We start from the raw sequence: 18,888 nt of genomic DNA on the forward strand, positions 1-18,888 counted from the left end.
TGGGTTGGTTGGTCCGGGTGTCCCAGAGGTGTTCTCTGAAACACTCCGCAAGTAGCCAGCCTGTCGGTTGGTTGGTCCGGGTGTCCCAGAGGTGTTCTCTGAAACACTCCGCAAGTAGCCGGCCTGTCGGTTGGTTGGTCCGGGTGTCCCAGAGGTGTTCTCTGAAACGCTCCGCAAGTAGCCGGCCTGTCGGTTGGTTGGTCCGGGTGTCCCTATGACTCTATGCTCTGAACTGTGACAAAATCGTCCTCCTTCTCCCTCTGCTTTATAAAGAAATGTCAGCCGCAGAGGCTGACGGTTGCCAGTAAGTGCAAAGTGAATGAACACTAAGAAATAAAACCAAAATCCATAGGATGCATTGTGTATCGGTGCATGAAATGTATATGTCCTGCACACGTAGCAATCTGACAGAAGCAAATCATAGGTGCCCCTGAGCTCCAAAGTGAAGTCTTGAATGACTGAAGGGGTAACTGCACTGGTCTGAAAGGAGCCATAATGATGTGGTGGTTTACTGATACCAACAGCAGGATGTTGGGTCAGTATTTAACACTGCACCAGAGACCCGGGTTTGATTCCATCCTGGGGTGACTGTCTGTGTGGAGTTTGCACATTCTCCCCATTTCTGCGTGGGTTTCCTCCGGGTGCTCCGGTTTCCTCCCACATTCCAAGGATGTACAATTTAGGTGGATCAGCCATGCTAAATTGTCCATAGTGTCCAAGGATGTGCAAGCCCAGTGAATTAGCCATGATAAATGCAGGGAAATGGGGATTGAGTGGGGAGCTGAATTTGGCTGGACTGTCCTTTGGAAGGTCGTGGTAGAATGGCTTCTGTCTGTATTGTAGGGGTTCTATGATTCAACACATTTGGACAATGGATGGAAGAGGAATCTCAACTGAATATGATGATGATATAAAGGTGTTACAATTGGACGAAGACAAGGAGAAGCAAGTGACAAGTAACAACACTGACTTTACGCTGAGATGTGGTGCTGTCTGGTTTCTTGGGGAAGGAGAGGAGAATTGGTAGTTGCATAGTTATGGGAGAAGTTGGGCTAATAATGTATATATGTAAAGTAGTTACAGTAGATTAGTATGATTCTATGCTTGCTGTTGAAAACCTTAAATGCAAAATCGTGAAAGAAATTTTATTTTCAACTTATTTTTCCAATTGTGTCACTATTTCCCATGTTACTCAAAGGAGCAGAAAATTCCACCCAATAAAGTCTAGTTCTGTCTAGAGATGTTGTTAGAACTCTTGGGTATTACCAGCAGTTTCTGCTTGTATTTAAGCTAACTCACCAGTTACTGTTCCTTTTATTGGTTGTACACAATAAGCACCACCACTCTCCACATTTTCTAATGGTAACGATTACATACAAATCCATTGCAATGAATTCTGGTTAAAGTTTGCCTTATGGTTATCCATGAAACATGATAACATTCATACAAAACCTTAAACTACTTGCTGTATACCCTATATTGCCTGTAGTGTATGCAATAGCCGAGTGGAATTGTCACTCAACTGTTAATCCAGAGACCCAAGTAAGGTTCTGGGAACCCAGGTTCAAATGCTGTATTAGCAGATGATAGAATTTGGAGTTTACTGATGACCATTGATGTCCTTTAGGGAAGGAAACTACCATCCTTACCTGGTCCAGCAGACATGTGACTCCAAGCTCACAACAATGTGGCTGACTCTTAACTACCCTCTGAGCAATTAGGGATGGCGATATATATTGACCCAGCCAGAGACTGAATAAAAAAAATCAACAGTATGAAGTAATGGTGAGTTAATAAGATGACTTTTTTATTTCATACTTGGTACATTAAAAAAAAATCTGGCTAATTTTCACCATATAGCAGAACTTTAAGAATGTGATGTGCAATGTTTGGTCCATTGAAAGGAACTTTGTGGGTAATGGATCAATACTTTCACAACACTTGTAGAGCAGAAATTGTTTGTCACTTTGAAAAATTAATTACATCCGTGATAAAGTTGTCTTATCATCATTTGGGAATTTACATTTTTGATACAGAAGTAGTTGGATCATGGTTTCAGTTCTGTAACAGTAACTTTTACTTTAGAGGAGGTCAGAAAGTCATTTGGTAAAATTACCAATCTCCAAGAAAGCTTGTGACTTAGTAAGTGCAAAGTCAGATAGATGTAGAGTTAATTGATGAATTCCCATCCTGCCCCCTGTAAAAACGCCATCCCATTCTCCCAATTCCTTCGTCTCCGCCGCATCTGCTCCCAGGAGGACCAGTACAAAATACGCTGTTCCAGCAATAAAGTTTCAACTGATGAATTATTTACACTGCTGACTTTATGATGCACACAAAAGCAAATAATCACGAGTCACTGGCATTGTAATTTGAGGTTTATTTCAGAAGTATCAAGTTCTAGTTTCATGTTAGCAGAAGAATTAGGTTTATCAGTTCAGAATAGTTATCTAGTTCCTGAAGGACATTTCACTTGATTTGCAGAGTCTTCAAGCTGCAACATTTTATAGAAGTCTTTTGACTGCCAAAATTAACAAGAAATCAGAGCTGGAAGGAAGTTTTGAAACTGTTTCAGCAATCCAAGAAGGGAAATTGGAAAAGATTAGTGGAGTGAGAAATAAAAGTGTTGTGATAGGAATGATATTTCTCTGGAATTGACTACCAAAAAAGAATAATCATTGACTTTTCATTTTCAGTTCATATTAAAGTCTTTCAAATTAACAGATTATATAGAGAGCTTATTTGATTATTTGAAAACACAAACTTATGTCCTTGTTTTAAAGAACATTGCAGCATGAGAGAATATATCCAATGACTAAATATCATAGAAACCAACTGAAAAAATAAAATTTGTAATGTACCAATAAAGTGGATGGCATGTGTCATTTCCCTTGGGTGATGAGGGGACATATTTTTAAGATGAGAGGAGAAAAAAATTTAAAAAGACTTGAGGGGCAACGTTTTTACACAAAGGGTGGTTCATGAATGGAATGAACCTCCCAAGGAAGTGGGAGATGTGGATACAATTACAATATTTAAAAGACATTTGGTTAATACATGAATAGCAAAGATTTGGAGTGATACAGGCCAGAAGTAGGCAGGTGGGTCAAGTTTAGTTTGGGATTATGGTTGGCATGGACTGGTTGGAAGGAAGGGTCTGTTTCCATACTGTATGACTCTCTAATTGTATTCCATAAATTTCATTCTGGGGTCTGATTTGACAGATATTAGCATCAGCTGGGATAAGAACACATGACCTAAGTGATCCTGAGAAAGAAAGTAGGAAAACAGCTTGCTTGCTTTATTTTTTATCCTATGATTCTGATTTCAATGTGCAATGGGTGGATGGTCTGTTATTACCTTGGCTTATCATTGTTCAGTGTCTAGATTAGAATGGTGCTGGAAAAGCACAGCAGTTCAGGCAGCATCTGAGGACCAGTAAAATTGACGTTACTGGCAAAAGCCCTTCATCAGGAATCATTGTTCCGAAAATGGAAAAGCTTCTCACTTGTTCCTCAGAATAATCGTGTTCAAAGCATTTATTATAGATCTACAGAATTTGAAGCAGGCAGTAAAAAGCATCATTCACAATACGTTCACTTAACAAGAACTGAAGCCCATATCTTACGAGTTTGCCAAACAATTTATTGATTGTAATTCTTGAGCTCTCAAGCTTTATACCTGATCATTAAATTTCGACATCTCTTTCTATTTTCAGTTAACTGTGCTCTCTCATTGTTCAAATTTAACAAGAATAACCCCCCAAACTTTGGTACAGCTTTACCTTGAAAAAGCTGTTAATCAAATCATTCAGCTGGAGATATTTACAGAGAGATTAATGAATAATGCCTTCCTCACAGGCAACATCAACACTTGAGCACATTCATAATATAATTGGAGACTGGGAGGATATATCCTGGGAGGAGAGATCTATGAGTGTAGGGCAAAGAAGGTTTGTAGCAAAACCTTTATAAACCAAACATTGCTTGCTCATAACTTTCAATTCTCACTGATAAGCAAACGTTGAAACTTTTAACAGGCAAAAACAAAAAGTTAAGAGATTCAAGGCAAACTCATTAATCCTTTTCTTAAATTAGTTACAATTGGCAATTCAATGAGTTTCTAAAAGCAGACCAGCAATGACAAAACCCTTTACAGCAAACATCTTCACAGGAGGAAAAGACAAAGGAATGAAGGGAGTCATTTCAAAGCTAATGACAGCTCTAAATTACATAGCTCCTAATATTGGATACTGGCTATTTTGTAGTCACTGTACTTCATTTACATTTACAATTCCTATAACCATCTGTGCAGCAATTCTAAAATTATGCAAAAGCAGATTTTAAGGGAAATCAAGGGAGACTTCCATAAAATCATTGGCTGCTGTTATGAAAAATCATGGGAACAGATGAACATACTTTGATTTATTGATGAAAATTACTTCATTTAGCAGACTTGTAATCAAAAGCTTTGCGTCGTTTGCTAGTTTGTTAAATTGTGATGTGATCATTTGCAGAGCTTTTCCCATTGTTTGCTTACGAATGTAGCTCAGGTTACACAAGATAGAAGCTTGTGTAAGTGCAGAAGATTTGATAGCATAAGGAATACAAGCAGAAGAAGACCATAAAGACCACCAAGTCTTCTTCACCATTCACATGGTCATAACTGATCTTAAGCTTCAACTCTACTTTTACACTTAGTTCACATACCCTTGATTACTTGGAGATCAAATGTCTGCCTCTGTCTTAAATATATTCAGGGTGGTGGATTCTCATCCCTCTGGGTAGAGAACTCCTTAGTTCATTTCTAAATGGTCTGCCACTCGTATCAAGATTTTTCCCCTTTGTTCTAGATTCCCCAGCCAGGAGATGCAAGTGTACCAGTATCTAAAGAAAGTTCTTTACTCCAAGAGTTGCTAGGATTTGGAATGCACTCCCTGAAAGAGTGGTGGGGTGGATTCCAGAGGAGGTTTTTAAAAGAAAGCTATGTATAAATTTGAAAGTGATAAAGTTCGAGGAGTACAGGCGAGGGACTGGGACTAGTTAGGTAGCTCTTTTGGGAGCCGGTACCGGCATGATTCATTGGACGGCTTCTTTCTGTGCTGTAAAATTCTAAGATTCTAAAGCAGAAACAGAAATTGCTGGAGAAACCATGGAGAAATAGCACAGTTACTGGTTTGAGTCCAATGACTCTTCTTCACAGCTTTCTCTGTTTCATTTTATGTCTCAGTTTCTACCCAGTCAAGTGACTTCATAGCCTCCTATATTTCAATAATGTTACCGATGTGCTTCTAAAGTGCAGGGAGGATAAACTCAATTCACTCAGTAACTGCCTTTTATTATAGGGCAATAGGGCATCTTAGGGTCCAAACTAGTGAAATTATGCTGTCTTGTCTCCAATATCTTCCTTAAACCTGGACCCAAAGCTGCACATAGTATCAACAAATCTTCAGATAGTTGAAGCAAGACGTTTTCTCTACTCTGGAGCTCCATCCCCTTGAAATAAATGGAACATGTCATTTACATTATTAATTGCTTGCAGGATAATTTTTTTGCATTTCTTGTACAAGTACAACCAAGTCTTTATGAACATCAACATTCACAATCTTCTGCTTTCTATTATTTGATTGAAATGAATAAGTCACACTTTCCCACATTATACTCATCTTCTATCTTGATGATCACTCACTTAACCTGTCTGTATGATATTATAGGACTACTAGCTTAACATTTGTCAGAGGGAAGATGGTAGAGACTATGATTAAATAAAAGTTATGGTTACTATATCAGCTATTTGTAGAAATGTTTTATTAAACTATGCTTATTAATGATCTCATTACATGCAAAATACTGTGGAGACTGGAAATCTGAAAGAAACAGAATGCTGAAGAAACTGTAAAGGTCCGACAGCATCTGTAGGGAAAGAAAAATGGTGTTTATGCTTTGCATTCAATATGACTCTTTTACAGAAATGAAGAAGATTTAATCTCTAGCATGCTTGCCTTCATTGCTCAGACCTTTGAATATGGGAATAGGGGCATTATGTTGAGGTCATACAGGATGTTGGTGAGGTCTCTTCTGGAGTACTTTGAAGAGTTCTGATCTCCCTGTTACAGGAAGGATATTATTAAGCTGGAGAGGGTTCAGAAGAGGTTCATCAGGATGTTGCTGTGAATGGAGTGTCTGAGTTGTAAGGAGAGGCTGGATAGGCGGGGATATTTTCACTAGGGTCTAGGAGGTTGAGAGGTGACCTTATGAAGGTTTATAAACTAATGAGGAGTGTAGATAAGGTGAATGGAAGGTACCTTTTCCCTAGGTTGGGGCACTTTAAGACAAGGAAGCATATTTTATAGGTGAGAAAAGAAATATTTTAAAAAGGCACGAAAGGTAATTTTCTTTCACAGATAGTAGTTAGTGTGTGGAATGAACTTTCAGAGACAGTCATGGATGCAGATACAGTTACAATGTTTATAAAAATATTTAGGTAGATTCATGAATAAGAAATGCTTGGAGGGGTATGGACCAAGCGCAGGCTTGGGAGTCTAGTTTGGGATTATGTTTGGCATGGACTGGTTGAACCAAAGGGTCTGATTTTGTGCTGGATGACTGTCTGACTCTGCAGTATTAACTATATTACTTTTTAAAATTCGAGGCGAGATTCACACTGCTAATCTATAGCTGGAAGAAAGCTCGATCCCAAGGTTAGTAGTTGTTTTTCAATCCAATTTTTAAGCAATCCATCGCCCAGAGATTCAAACCATGATCAAATCGTTACTGAATCTGATTTACCATGTTAACTGCTAAATTTAAACTCTTTCCTATGGGAAAATCAACAAAATGTTGTTAAGTAATATTTTATTTATTCGCAGTGTGGTACTTTTCTTTTCTAAAATCACTCATGAATCATTTTATATACAACAGAGTGCAGATAACTTAAAATTAATTTTCATTAATACTGAGCAAATGTGCTCTTAATATTAGGAACTAAAACAACTGCAAGAACAGGTAGACAACCCTTCATCTGAAATCCAAGAAGTTCCAAAGTCCAAAGATTTTTTGTGGAGTTTTTTTTCTCATTGACAAGGATGCTTGGCGTGCCAACAGTTAAGCCAACTCGATACCCACTCGATGTGTTGTCACTCAGATGTGACATGTGGGGCATGGCCCAGTAATGGCAGGCCTCAGATTTGTTTCAGGGCCCATTTTACTCACAGTAGGTCTATTCATCGGAAAGATTTTTTAAAAATTTCACCATCAAACTGCCAATTATTCTGAAATCCAAAAAATTCTGAATTCTGAATTCTGAAAACCACCTGGTCCCAAGCATTTCAGATAAAGGATTGTTCACCTGTACCTTTAAAATAAATTAGCAATATAAGTGTAAATAAGTGAAAATTAAATCAATACTCAATCTGAGGAACAACTCCATTCTTGAATTGAGAAAGTTTTTTTTGGCAGTATAGTACTGACAAATGCAAAATAGTGTTAAAAGTTAAAAGCGGGAGATTAAATTCTAAAGATTTGTAGCCTTACATTCCCTGATTTTTTTCTACATTTGTATATAAGTAATTGTTTTAACAAAAATTGTCCGTCAAACATTTTGTTGACTCATGTTGGGTTGATGGAGATCTAAGGGTGGTGTCTCATTAAATTCTTCATGTGTGAGCATTGATATTGAAAGTCATTTGGTAGTTTGGTGAAAAAAGGCAAATTTGCAGTAATAGTCCCCAGGCAGTGAACAACAAAGTTCTTTAACTGATTTTCTTCCCTTGAAGCAATGATATTGAAAACAATCATGGAGTTCTCCTTAAAATACAGCTAAAATTAGCTCCTCAATACCTCAGATCTTTCTTGTTATATTGTGCTTACCAACACAATGGATGGTGTTTCACAAACTGAATTGAACAACAACTATTGATTGTCCCTATTTCTTTGTGCCATCCCAGGAGAAATTGGTTGCTGACAGCCATGTAGACACCATTGTTATACTAGTGGTCGGAGTGGAAACAGCTTGTTGAATAATTTTGAGCGGTGAACAAGTACAACTAATTTTTTTCCTGCTGAATGCTAATCGCATTCATTACAAATGCTGTCACTCCTACTTGCAAAATAAGCTTGCAAGTCAGAACAAAAGGTCAGAAAGCAATAAAGAAAATGAAAACATGAATAATAACAAAAAAGTGAAGTGAAAAATGATGAGAATTTTATTTTAATCTAGAAAGGTCTATCAAATTACAGTGACTGATTTGAAAGGCAGTTTAACATAGAAATGAAAAAGATACGAGCAGTGATAACAAATGTTGAAAAAACGTTGAATATGAGCAAGAAAAAATGTGTAAAATAAATTAATTAGAGTGTAATTACATATCCGTCATTTAATTGAGGAGTTAAAAATGAAACATTGAATAAAGAGAATGAAGCTTTATGAGTTCTGAATGACACCCAAAACCCTACATTTAATTACAGCTTTTGATTATTCAATTTCTAGTTTGTTAAGAGAGCTTTATCATGCCTTTTAAAGCAACAAAAATAATATTATTTCTGACACTTTCAAGCATGTGGCTTTTTCATGTTTTCATGCTTCTTTTATATTTATTAATCTATTCTCCATTTTCCAAGTCGCTCTTTAATCCTACTCTATATAACGAGACTAATTAGTAACTCGATGTCTCCCTCCAATTAATATGTCCAACTTCATTTACTCCTCTGGAAGACAAATAGTATCAATGGCTAACATCAGTGATTAACAGCCTCCAATGTCCCTCTATGTCTTTATTAGTTTAACTTTTTGTTTTGAAGTGAAATGCCTTCCTTTTTGAAATAAAGGATTCAAAACATCCAAAGGTCTGATTTTCCTTGTCACAATTTGAAAATAATTTTCATTATTGCAATGAGCCAATTCTTCCTTCTTCACACGGTCAAAGAAAACATGTTCTCATTTCCTACCACTACAGTTTCAAAACCTACTTTATTTCCTGATGCCCTCTTTTCTGAAGATTCCGTCTGCACTCCTAGCAATGCAATCAGTCTCCCACCTAACTTCCAGGAATTGGCTTTGGTATATGCAGGCTTATTGGAATGGAAGTTTTTAACTTTGTTATATCAGTTTTTGATTCCAGTCTTTCTCTTCTTATTACATTGGCATCCTTCTCTCTGTTCTCTAAGACTAGTACCTCTTTTCCTCCTTTTAGATTTTTATATGCCATTTTCCTATCAGTATCTGTCCATACACGATATCATAGGTATCTGCCAGAACTGTTGCTTCTCTGATCTGGAATACTTGATGCTCATTTAGATAAATTTTTAGATTTGTAGAAAACCAATTCTGAATTCTTTGATGATCATAATTTCCTTCTCATTCTCTAAATTATTTTCTACCTTAAATGATCTAAACCACAGATTTCACAGCATTTCTTTTTCGCTTGCAACTTCTAGAAATGTAGGACTAATTTTCAGTTGGATAAAGTTCATAACTATTGAGCACTACCTGTATGACAGTCACATAATCTGCAGATTATTCTTCTGATAAATGGGCATGTACAGTCATAACTGCATCTGTAATAACACCCTGTAACGTTAAGGTCCAAAATTGTTTTGGTAATTTTATCTCTCCAACTATCTTCTGAAATGAGTGCAAACTCCTTTTGTTTCTATCCTTGTTTAATTTAGACATTAAATATAGATTTTTAGTTCAATCAAATCCCTCAATAATATCAGAATCAACTTCCAAGCAACTATTTAGGTGTCCTCATGCATGAATCACAGACAACTACGATGAAGGTACAGCAGGTAATAAAGAGGAAAATGAATTTTGGCATTTGTTTTTGCTCAAGGAATAAAGTGTATTCTATTTTGAAGACTGATTAGAAGAATTTGTTTAACTCTTTTGCCATCGTCTGGTCTCCCATTATTATTTCCCGTTCTTTGCGTTTAAGGGGCCTATGTTCACTTTGGCCACTCACTTCCTTTTCATCATAAGTAAAGATGTTCTTATTATTCATTATTATATTAGTTGCTAGTTTATGTTATTTCTTTTTTTAGTCAGCTTTTGATAACTTTTCAAGCTGTAAAACTTTAAAAGAGAAAGCAATAGGTAACAGTTACATTCTTTTTGTTTAAACTCAAACAAGGATAATTGCTTCTAATTTGTCTAGGGAATGCTATGAGGAATAATCCAAGGAATTGTTACCTTTCAGATTAAGAATATATCAATCTTTCTGTTTGCATGGGGCCTGGGAGAATATAAATATCTTCTAGCAGGTGTAATGACCTTACTGCAAGCTAGATTAATGAGATAACTTGTTGTTATTGCATTTATTAGCACAATAAATGTTTAGCAATTTTGTCGAATTACAAAATAACACCTACAGTCAATAACATATCCTATATTGAATATATTTAGTACCTTGCCTGTTGTAAATAGTTGAAGGGGTGTGATATTTGGTGTGTTCCACAAGTCACTGGGACATATGGCCTACCTGTCTGGTTTCACACTAACACTGAAATGTATATATCACATTGCAAATTTAGAAGGAAGGCAGACATTCTTTTGGCTTGATGACAGCATATTTGGGGTGATGGAGAATGTCACTTGTGCTACTCTTACATAATAGTAATTTTATAACAGCTGGCTTTATTTCTTACCTAACTGTCTGCTGCAGCTTGTCTAACCAGTGTAATCTGATGCAGACTGAGGACATTTTTAGAACCAAAACTGATGGTATTAGATCCTTTCTTGAGTTTGAGCAAGTATAGTGAACAATGAACTGATTAATTTAGGCATTATCATGCAAGGTAACTTTGATGAGCCCAATTTCAGCATCAAGTTTGCATTTTATTCATGCTTTATTCATGAGGCTGTTGGCAAGTCTATTAAAGTCCAAAAATAAATAAGGAGGCAGAACTTAGAATGTGAGAGAATGATAGCTTGAAATATAAATTAATAGCATTTAAAAAGGAAAGGAGCAAATAAGTGAACCCTTAAGAGTGTGTGATTAGGGGGTTAATAACGGAAAATAAGAAAATGGGTAGAATTGTTGATCAGGTATTCCATATCTGCTTTCACTGTAATAGACACAAAAAAAATTCCAGAATGTTTGAAAACCAAATGGTAAAAGGGAGAGAGGAGCTTAAAGCAGTCACAAACACGAGGGAAACATATTTTTAAGCTATTGTAATTAGAGGCTTATGGATACACGCACACACACACACACCAATGTACCTTACTCCACGCTGTCCTGGACCCAAAGATCTTCATCATTGTGTCTGAAAAGAATTGACTACATTGGTTTTTATGTTTAAAAATTCCTCAAATTATGGAAAGATCCCAATGTATTGGAAAATTGAAAGGTAAAACCTCTATTCAAGAAAAGGAGAGAGAAAGAAGGAAACTATAAACCAGTTAGGTTAATGCATGTCTTAAGATAAATGCTAGATTCCATTATTAAGGAGGATATTTCAAAAACTATAAAACCTAAACCATGAAGAATTTTGTGAAACTTGAAAGGATTCACACAAGATTTACAAAGATGTTGCCAGGGTTGTAGGGAGAGGCTGAATAGGCTGGGGTTATTTTCCCTAGAGTCTCGTAGGTTGAGGGGTGACCTTATGGAAGTTTATAAAATCATGAAGGGCATGGATAGGACAAGGTGTTTTCTTTGGTTTGGGGGGTACAAAACTAGAGGTCATAGGTTTAAGTTGAGAGGGGAAAGATTTAAAAGGGACCTAAAGGGCAACTTTTTTATGCAGAAGGTGTGTATATGTGTGTGTATGGAATGAGCTGACAAAGGAAGTGGTGGAGCCTGGTATAATTATAACATTTAAAAGGCATCTGAATGGGTATATGAATAGGAAGTTTTTAGAAATATATGTGTCAAATGCTAACAAATGGGACTAGATTTATTTAAGCTATCTGGTCAGCATGGACGAGTTGGACCGAATGGTCTGTTTCCGTGCTGTACATCTCCATGATTCAATGACTCTAAGAAGAGTCAATATGATTTTTTGTGACAGGCAAAACACACTTAGTTGCACGAAGGTTTTCTTGGTTCAGTGGTTAGCACCATTGCCGCACAGCGCCATGGATCTAGGTTCAATTCTGTCTTTGGGCAACTGCTTGTGAGAAGTTTGCATAATCTCCCAATACTGATGTGGGCTTCCTCTGGTTTCCTCCCACAGTCCAAAGATGTGCAGGTTAGGTGGATTAGCCACCGGAAATACAGGATTACAGTGCTAGAGTAGGTGGTTTGCTGTTCAGAGGGTCAGTGTACTCGATGGGCTGAATGGCTTGCTCCACACTGTAGGGATTCTATGATTAATTATTTGACTAATTTGGTTTTATATCAAACAAGGTAGACAAAGGGAATCTGCAAATTGGTACATTTTGATTTCCTGAGAGCATTTGATAAGATGTGAAAGGTTACTGTACAATGTGAGAGCTTATGTTGTAAGGAGGTTATGTATTACCATGCATAGAGATTTGATTAGCCAGACGGAGACCGGAAGTCAAGGCCATTTTTTTTCAGTTTGGCAAATTGCAATTAGTGGAGTACTACAAGGAACATTCCTGGGGCCTCAAATATTTACAATCTATGTCAATGGCTTGAATGAAAAGACTAATTGTATGGTAGCTAAATTTGCTGTTGACACAAATATAGATAGGAAACAAGCTTAACAAGAAGATGTCAAGAGTCTTAGACAGTGTAAGTGAGTGGAAACAGATGGAGAGAAGTGGGAACTTGATGACATTGGCGGGATGATAATAACAAATGCATTATTACGGGGCTGCATGTTGGCACAGTGGTTGGCACTACTGCCTCACAGTGCTAGGGACTCATGTTCGATTCCAGTCCTGGGTGACTGTTTGTTGAGTTTACACATTCTCCCTGGGTTTCCATGAAGTGCTCACATTGTCCAAAGATATGCAGGTTAGGTCAGTTAGCCATGTTAAATTGTCTGTACTGTCCAGGGATGTGCAAGTTAGATGGATTAGCCATGTGAAACATGGGGTTATGGGGATTGGGTGGTATACTTTTGGGAGGGTTGGTGCAGACTCAATGGGCTGAATGGCCTCTATCTAGACTGTTGGGATTCTTATGATTCTTAAAGTTGATAGAGACTGAAGAACTTTAAGATACAATATACCCAGATCATTCTATCATGAATCATGAAAAATTATAATGCAGTTACAGGTGATCAGAACGGTAAATGGAATACTGATATTGATTGTGGGGGTGGGGGGAGCGCAGTGCAGGGGGCTCTAGTTTAAAACGAGCAAAGTGTTGCTCCAGCTGTAAAGGTCTTTCCAGAGATTTCATCTGAAGCACTGTGTACAGCTTTTGTCTCTTTACTTAATAAATTACGTAACTGCTAAAGAAGACATCCAGAAAAAAAAATCACTCGTCTATTTCAGTGGATGAGAAGGTAATCTTATGAGAAAAGATTGACGATTTTGGGACTCTATCCATTGGAGTTTAGAAGAATGACAGAATTTAAGTTACTGAAGTCATTGAAGAATTTTAGTTACTGAGGTTGCTTAGCAGGATGAATGCTGCAAAGATGTTTCCCCTTGAGGGGAGTTTAGAACTAGGGGGCACAGTTTTAAAAATCGAGCTTTCTCATTTAAGAGTCAAATGAGGAGAAATTATTTCCCTCAGACTGATTTTATTCTGTGGAACTGTGCTCCCCAGAGAATACTAAAGGTTGGATCAATGAATAATCAATATGATTTTATTTACAACATAATTCTGAGCATCTTGATTATGAATACAACAACTTCAAGTCCTTTAAGCAATTAACTTTGTAAAAGGAATCATGCAACTCTCAATAAAATAAGGCACCAAAATCCCAACAGTGGATCAACAGTGCATTAGTGACACCATTCCTGCCATCAAGGTTGCTTCATGCAACCAACTAACTCCAGATAATTGAAGGTTTTACCTTAATTGTTATGTAGGTGAAGTTCCATATTGCCTTTTGTTATATCTGATAATCATTATAAAGCAATTAGTTTGGTTTCTTTATGCACATTTGAATAATTTACATGCAGTAAGTTTGAGATCTTTGGGAAAATTTAGAGAGGCTACAAGAACTTGGAGTTGGATTAGCCAGTTAGATCAGGTGGTCACAGCAGCTATTTTATGTCAACATTTTCATAGAATCCATGAAGTGTGGAAGCAAGCCATTCAGCCCATCAGGTCCACACCAAACGTCTGGAGAGAATCTCACCCAATCCTATCCCTACATTTCCCATGAGTATTCCACCTATCTTGCATATCCCTGGACACTATGGGCAATTTAGCTTGTCCAACCCACCTTACTTACACATTTCTGGACTGTGAGAGGAAACCCATGCAATCACAGAGAGAATGCGGAAACTCTACATACCAAGCAATCACACAAGGCTAGATTTGAACCCAGGTCCCTGGTGCTTTGAGGCAACCATGAACCACAGTGTTGCCCCCTTCTTTGTCCTTTTTTTAAAAAAAACATTTTTGTTCATGAAAGTCATAGATTATTAAAATTAGCTGACAGAATGTGAATATTGGTACTTAAGTTTCTATTACAGTCACAGCATAACATTTCCCTACTTGTATATAGAAGCTCCTTATTGATAAAGGCCAAGACTCCAGTTGCCTTCCTATTTACTTGCTGTTCTTACATGCTTCTGTGATTCCCATTCAAGAATACCCCGATCCCTCTGAACCATAACATTCTGCAGGTTCTCTCCAGGTCAATACTTTTCTGCTTTCTGTTAAAGCAAGATGCTGAAATAAAAACAGAAAATGCTGGAGAAACTCAGCAGATTTGGCAGCATCTGTGGACCTCAGTTTTCCCCCACATTTTACTTCAACTACTGATTTCCTGTTGAATTAATCATCAAAGGGAATGTGAAATTTTGTCATGTTATGATTTTCTTGCCTTGAGACTTTGCAATGAGATTTTTAAAATTAATCCTGTTTCACTATGGATTACCAAATCCAAATTGAACTGTTCTCTGATTAGCTCCAGAATGTACTGAAAGAAAGAGTTGGTTATATTTATATTTAGGTCTCCTTTTGGATATCTTGAATAACTTGGAACTGTTCTGCTGAGAGGAAATATTAGGTGCATTCTAAAAACAAATTACATCAGCAAATTGACAAAGGTAACATCAAGGATGAGTTCATACTATATATTAAGTTTGTCTGTTTCCTGTCCGGCTAAAACGAGGACGAATGTTACAATCAGGTTGAAAGATTTGGTCTTTTTATTCTTCTGTATTTTGAAATGTGAAAACAGCTGGAGTAATGCTGCATGTTTTGAAGGCAAGTAACTTGACATTTATAGTGAACCAGTGATTAAAGTGCGATTGCAAGTTGCCTGGAGCCTAGGAGTTGTGTCCAGGTAGAAAACCCATTCGTACAAGTAGCTAATTGGTTTGTTGGCTAGTGACCAGTTATTGAGACAAAGGCCATTTGCCTGCCAACAACATTATGGTTGGCTGTTAGGTAGTTGAACAGCTTAGGACTGTGAACAAGGAACCGAAAAGCCTTCTGACCTCTCAAAGTTTTGGGAATCTCTCCAATCTCTGCAGTAAAAACTACTTTAAACTTGAAGAATGCTGGTTTACTTTTTCTTCAGCATTTGCAATTATCTATGATGTTTAATAAGAGACTTTTATAAGTAAGATTGAGTCTGCTGTACCTCCTGTAAACCACAAACATATCAAAGAAGGAAGACCAAGCAACATCATCCTGTTTTTCCTTGCTCACAATAAAAACAAGTTAATTATATTTTAACTAGAAAAATAGACACATCTCATGCTATAAAAAGATAAAACTTTGTTGTGACAAACTGAGGAGACTGAAAAGGTCATACAAAGTAACAGCCCGAGTGCCGTTAGGATGGAAGCTCCAGATTTTAACCCAGCAACAATGAAGGAATGGAGTTACATTTCCAAGTCAGTATGGAATGTGGCATGAAGGGGAACACACAGGTGGTAGTGTTGCAATGCATCTTCTGCCCTTTCTTTCTAGGTATTAAAGGCAATGGGTTTAGAAGTTCTTGTTGATGGAGCCTTGGCATATTTTTGCAGTGCCGATCAAGCGATCTGCTTTGCTTCTGCTGACATCAAATGCATTGAGTATTATTGAAGCCACACTCATTCTAGAAACATGATGTTTCAATCCCACACTTGACTTTTGCTTGGTAGACAGGGGACACTCTTCATAAAATTTTGAACTTCTGACCTGCTCTTGTAACCACAGTATTTATAGGCCAGAAAACTGTAAGATTTAGAAGCAGGATTAGGTCATCAAATTTGCTCCACCATTCAATCATGGCTGATAAGTTTCAGAACCCCATTCTCCCCATAACCATCGATCCCCTTAGTTGCTAAGAACCTATCTATCTCATTCTTAAATACACAGGGTGACTTGGCCTCCAGAGACTTCTGATTAGATTAGATTCCTGACAGTGTGGAAACAGGCCCTTCTGCCCAACAAGTCCACACCGACCCTCCGAAGAGTAACCCACCCAGACCCATTTCCCTCTGACTAATGCACCTAACACTATGGGCAATTTAGCATGGCCAATTCACCTGACCTGCACATCTTTGGGCTGTAGGAGGAAACCGGAGCATTCGGAGGAAACCCACATATACACGGGGAGAATGTGCAAACTCCAAACAGACAGTCGCTCGAGCCTGGAATTGAACCTGGAGCCCTGGTGCTGTGAGGCAGCAGTGCTAACCACTGAGCTACCATGGCAGAATTCCACAGATTAAGAACCCTCTGGCTGAGTCCTCACCTTAGATCTAAGTGTTTTATGCTTCAGATTTCTGAAGCCTTTCCCCATTCAGAAAATGTCCTATATTTCTATTCTTCCTACCAAAGTTCTTAACCTCATACTTTCCCACATTATATTACATCAGGCCTTTCTTTTGCCCGCTCGTCTAGTCTGTCCATGTTCTTCTGCAGTCTCCATACTTCCTCAACACAACCTGGCTCTCCACCTATCTTTGTATCATCTGCAAATTTAGCAACAATGCCATCAGTTCCTCTGTCCAAATTATTGTTATATAACATGAATACTTGTGTCCCAATACGGATTCATGAGGAACTCCATGAATCACTGGCTGCCATCCTAAAAAAAGATTCCTTTATCTCTACTTTCGGTTTTCTGCCAGTCAGCTAATCCTCTATCCATGCCAACACCTTGCTCTGATCACCAAGAGCTTTTATCTTATTTAGCAGCTTCTTAAGCAGCACCGTGACAAAGACCTTCTGGAATTCCACTGGCTCTCCTTTGTCTAAGTTGCTTGATACTTCTTTAACAACATTCTAATAGATTTGTTAGGCACGACCTCCCCTTAAAGAAGCCTTGCTAATTCAGCCCTACTTTACCATGCACCTCTAAGTACTGCACAAACCCAACCTTAATAATGAGCTCTAAAATCTTACGAATGACTGAAATCAGGCTAACCAACCCACAGTTTCCTATCTCTTGCCTTACACCATTCTTGAACAGGCATGTTACAGTAGCATTATGTGGTTGGTTGAGTTAAGTTTCTGATCAATGGAAACGTCAGGTTGTTAATAGTGCGGTATTGGGTAATACTAATCTTTATTGAATGTCGAATGTAGGTGCTAGTTAGATTCTCTGATTTTAGAGATAATCAGTATCTGCCATGAGTATGTCTCTAATTTTAATGACTGCATATCAGCCCAAGACTGTATGCTTCCTAGATCTTGCTGTAAGTGAGCATTGACTGCCCTGATGTCTAACCTTTGATCAGAGAGAAAATCATTAATGAACCAACTTGAAATAACTCCCCAGAGGCTGTCACTAAGTTACCCTTTATTTACACGTGGAGAATCCTTGACACTGATACAACTCCCTCAGAGCCTACTCTCAGAATATCAGGATGGCTGACATTGATGTTTTTATCCCTCGTCTAGGGCTCCCTGATTGGAGTCTGTGAGAAGATTTGTAGTGCTCGGGTGCTCGTTGTTGTGGTTCTGCTCGCCAAGCTGGGAATTTGTGTTGCTGACGTTTCGTCCCCTGTCTAGGTGACACCCTCAGTGCTTGGGAGCCTCCTGTGAAGCGCTTCTGTGATCTTTCCTCCGGCATTTGTAGTGGTTTGAATCTGACGCTTCCGGTTGTCAGTTCCAGCTGTCTGTTGCAGTGGTCGGTATATTGGGTCCAGGTCGATTTGCTTATTGATTGAATCTGTGGATGAGTGCCATGCCTCTAGGAATTCCCTAGCTGTTCTCTGTTTGGCTTGTCCCATCATAGTAGTGTTGTTCCAGTCGAATTCATGTTGCTTGTCATCTGCGTGTGTGGCTACTAAGGATAGCTGGTCGTGTCGTTTCGTGGCTAGTTGGTGTTCATGGATGTGGATCGTTAGCTGTCTTCCTGTTCGTCCTATGTAGTGTTTTGTGTAGTCCTTGCATGGGATTTTGTACATACATTGGTTTTGCTCATGCTGGGTGTTGGGTCCTTCGTTCTGGCGAGTTGTTGTCTGAGAGTGGCTGTTGGTTTGTGTGCTGTTATGAGTCCTACTGGTCGCAGTAATCTGGCTGTCAGTTCGGAAATGCTCTTGATGTATGGTAGTGTGGCTAGTCCTTTTGGTTGCAGCATGTCCTCATTCCGTTGTCTTTCCCTTAGGCATCTGTTGATGAAATTGCGCGGATATCCGTTTTTGGCGAATACATTGTATAGGTGTTCTTCTTCCTCTTTTTGCAGTTCTGGTGTACTGCAGTGTGTTGTGGCCCTTTTGAATAGTGTCTTGATGCAACTTATTTTGTGTGTGTTGGGCTGGTTGCTTTCGTAGTTCAGGACTTGGACTGAGTGTGTGGCTTTCCTGTATACCTTTGTGGTGAATTCTCCGTTCGGTGTTCTCTGTACC

This window comes from Chiloscyllium plagiosum, chromosome 4, assembly GCF_004010195.1.
Source record: "Chiloscyllium plagiosum isolate BGI_BamShark_2017 chromosome 4, ASM401019v2, whole genome shotgun sequence".
Taxonomy (NCBI): domain Eukaryota; kingdom Metazoa; phylum Chordata; class Chondrichthyes; order Orectolobiformes; family Hemiscylliidae; genus Chiloscyllium; species Chiloscyllium plagiosum.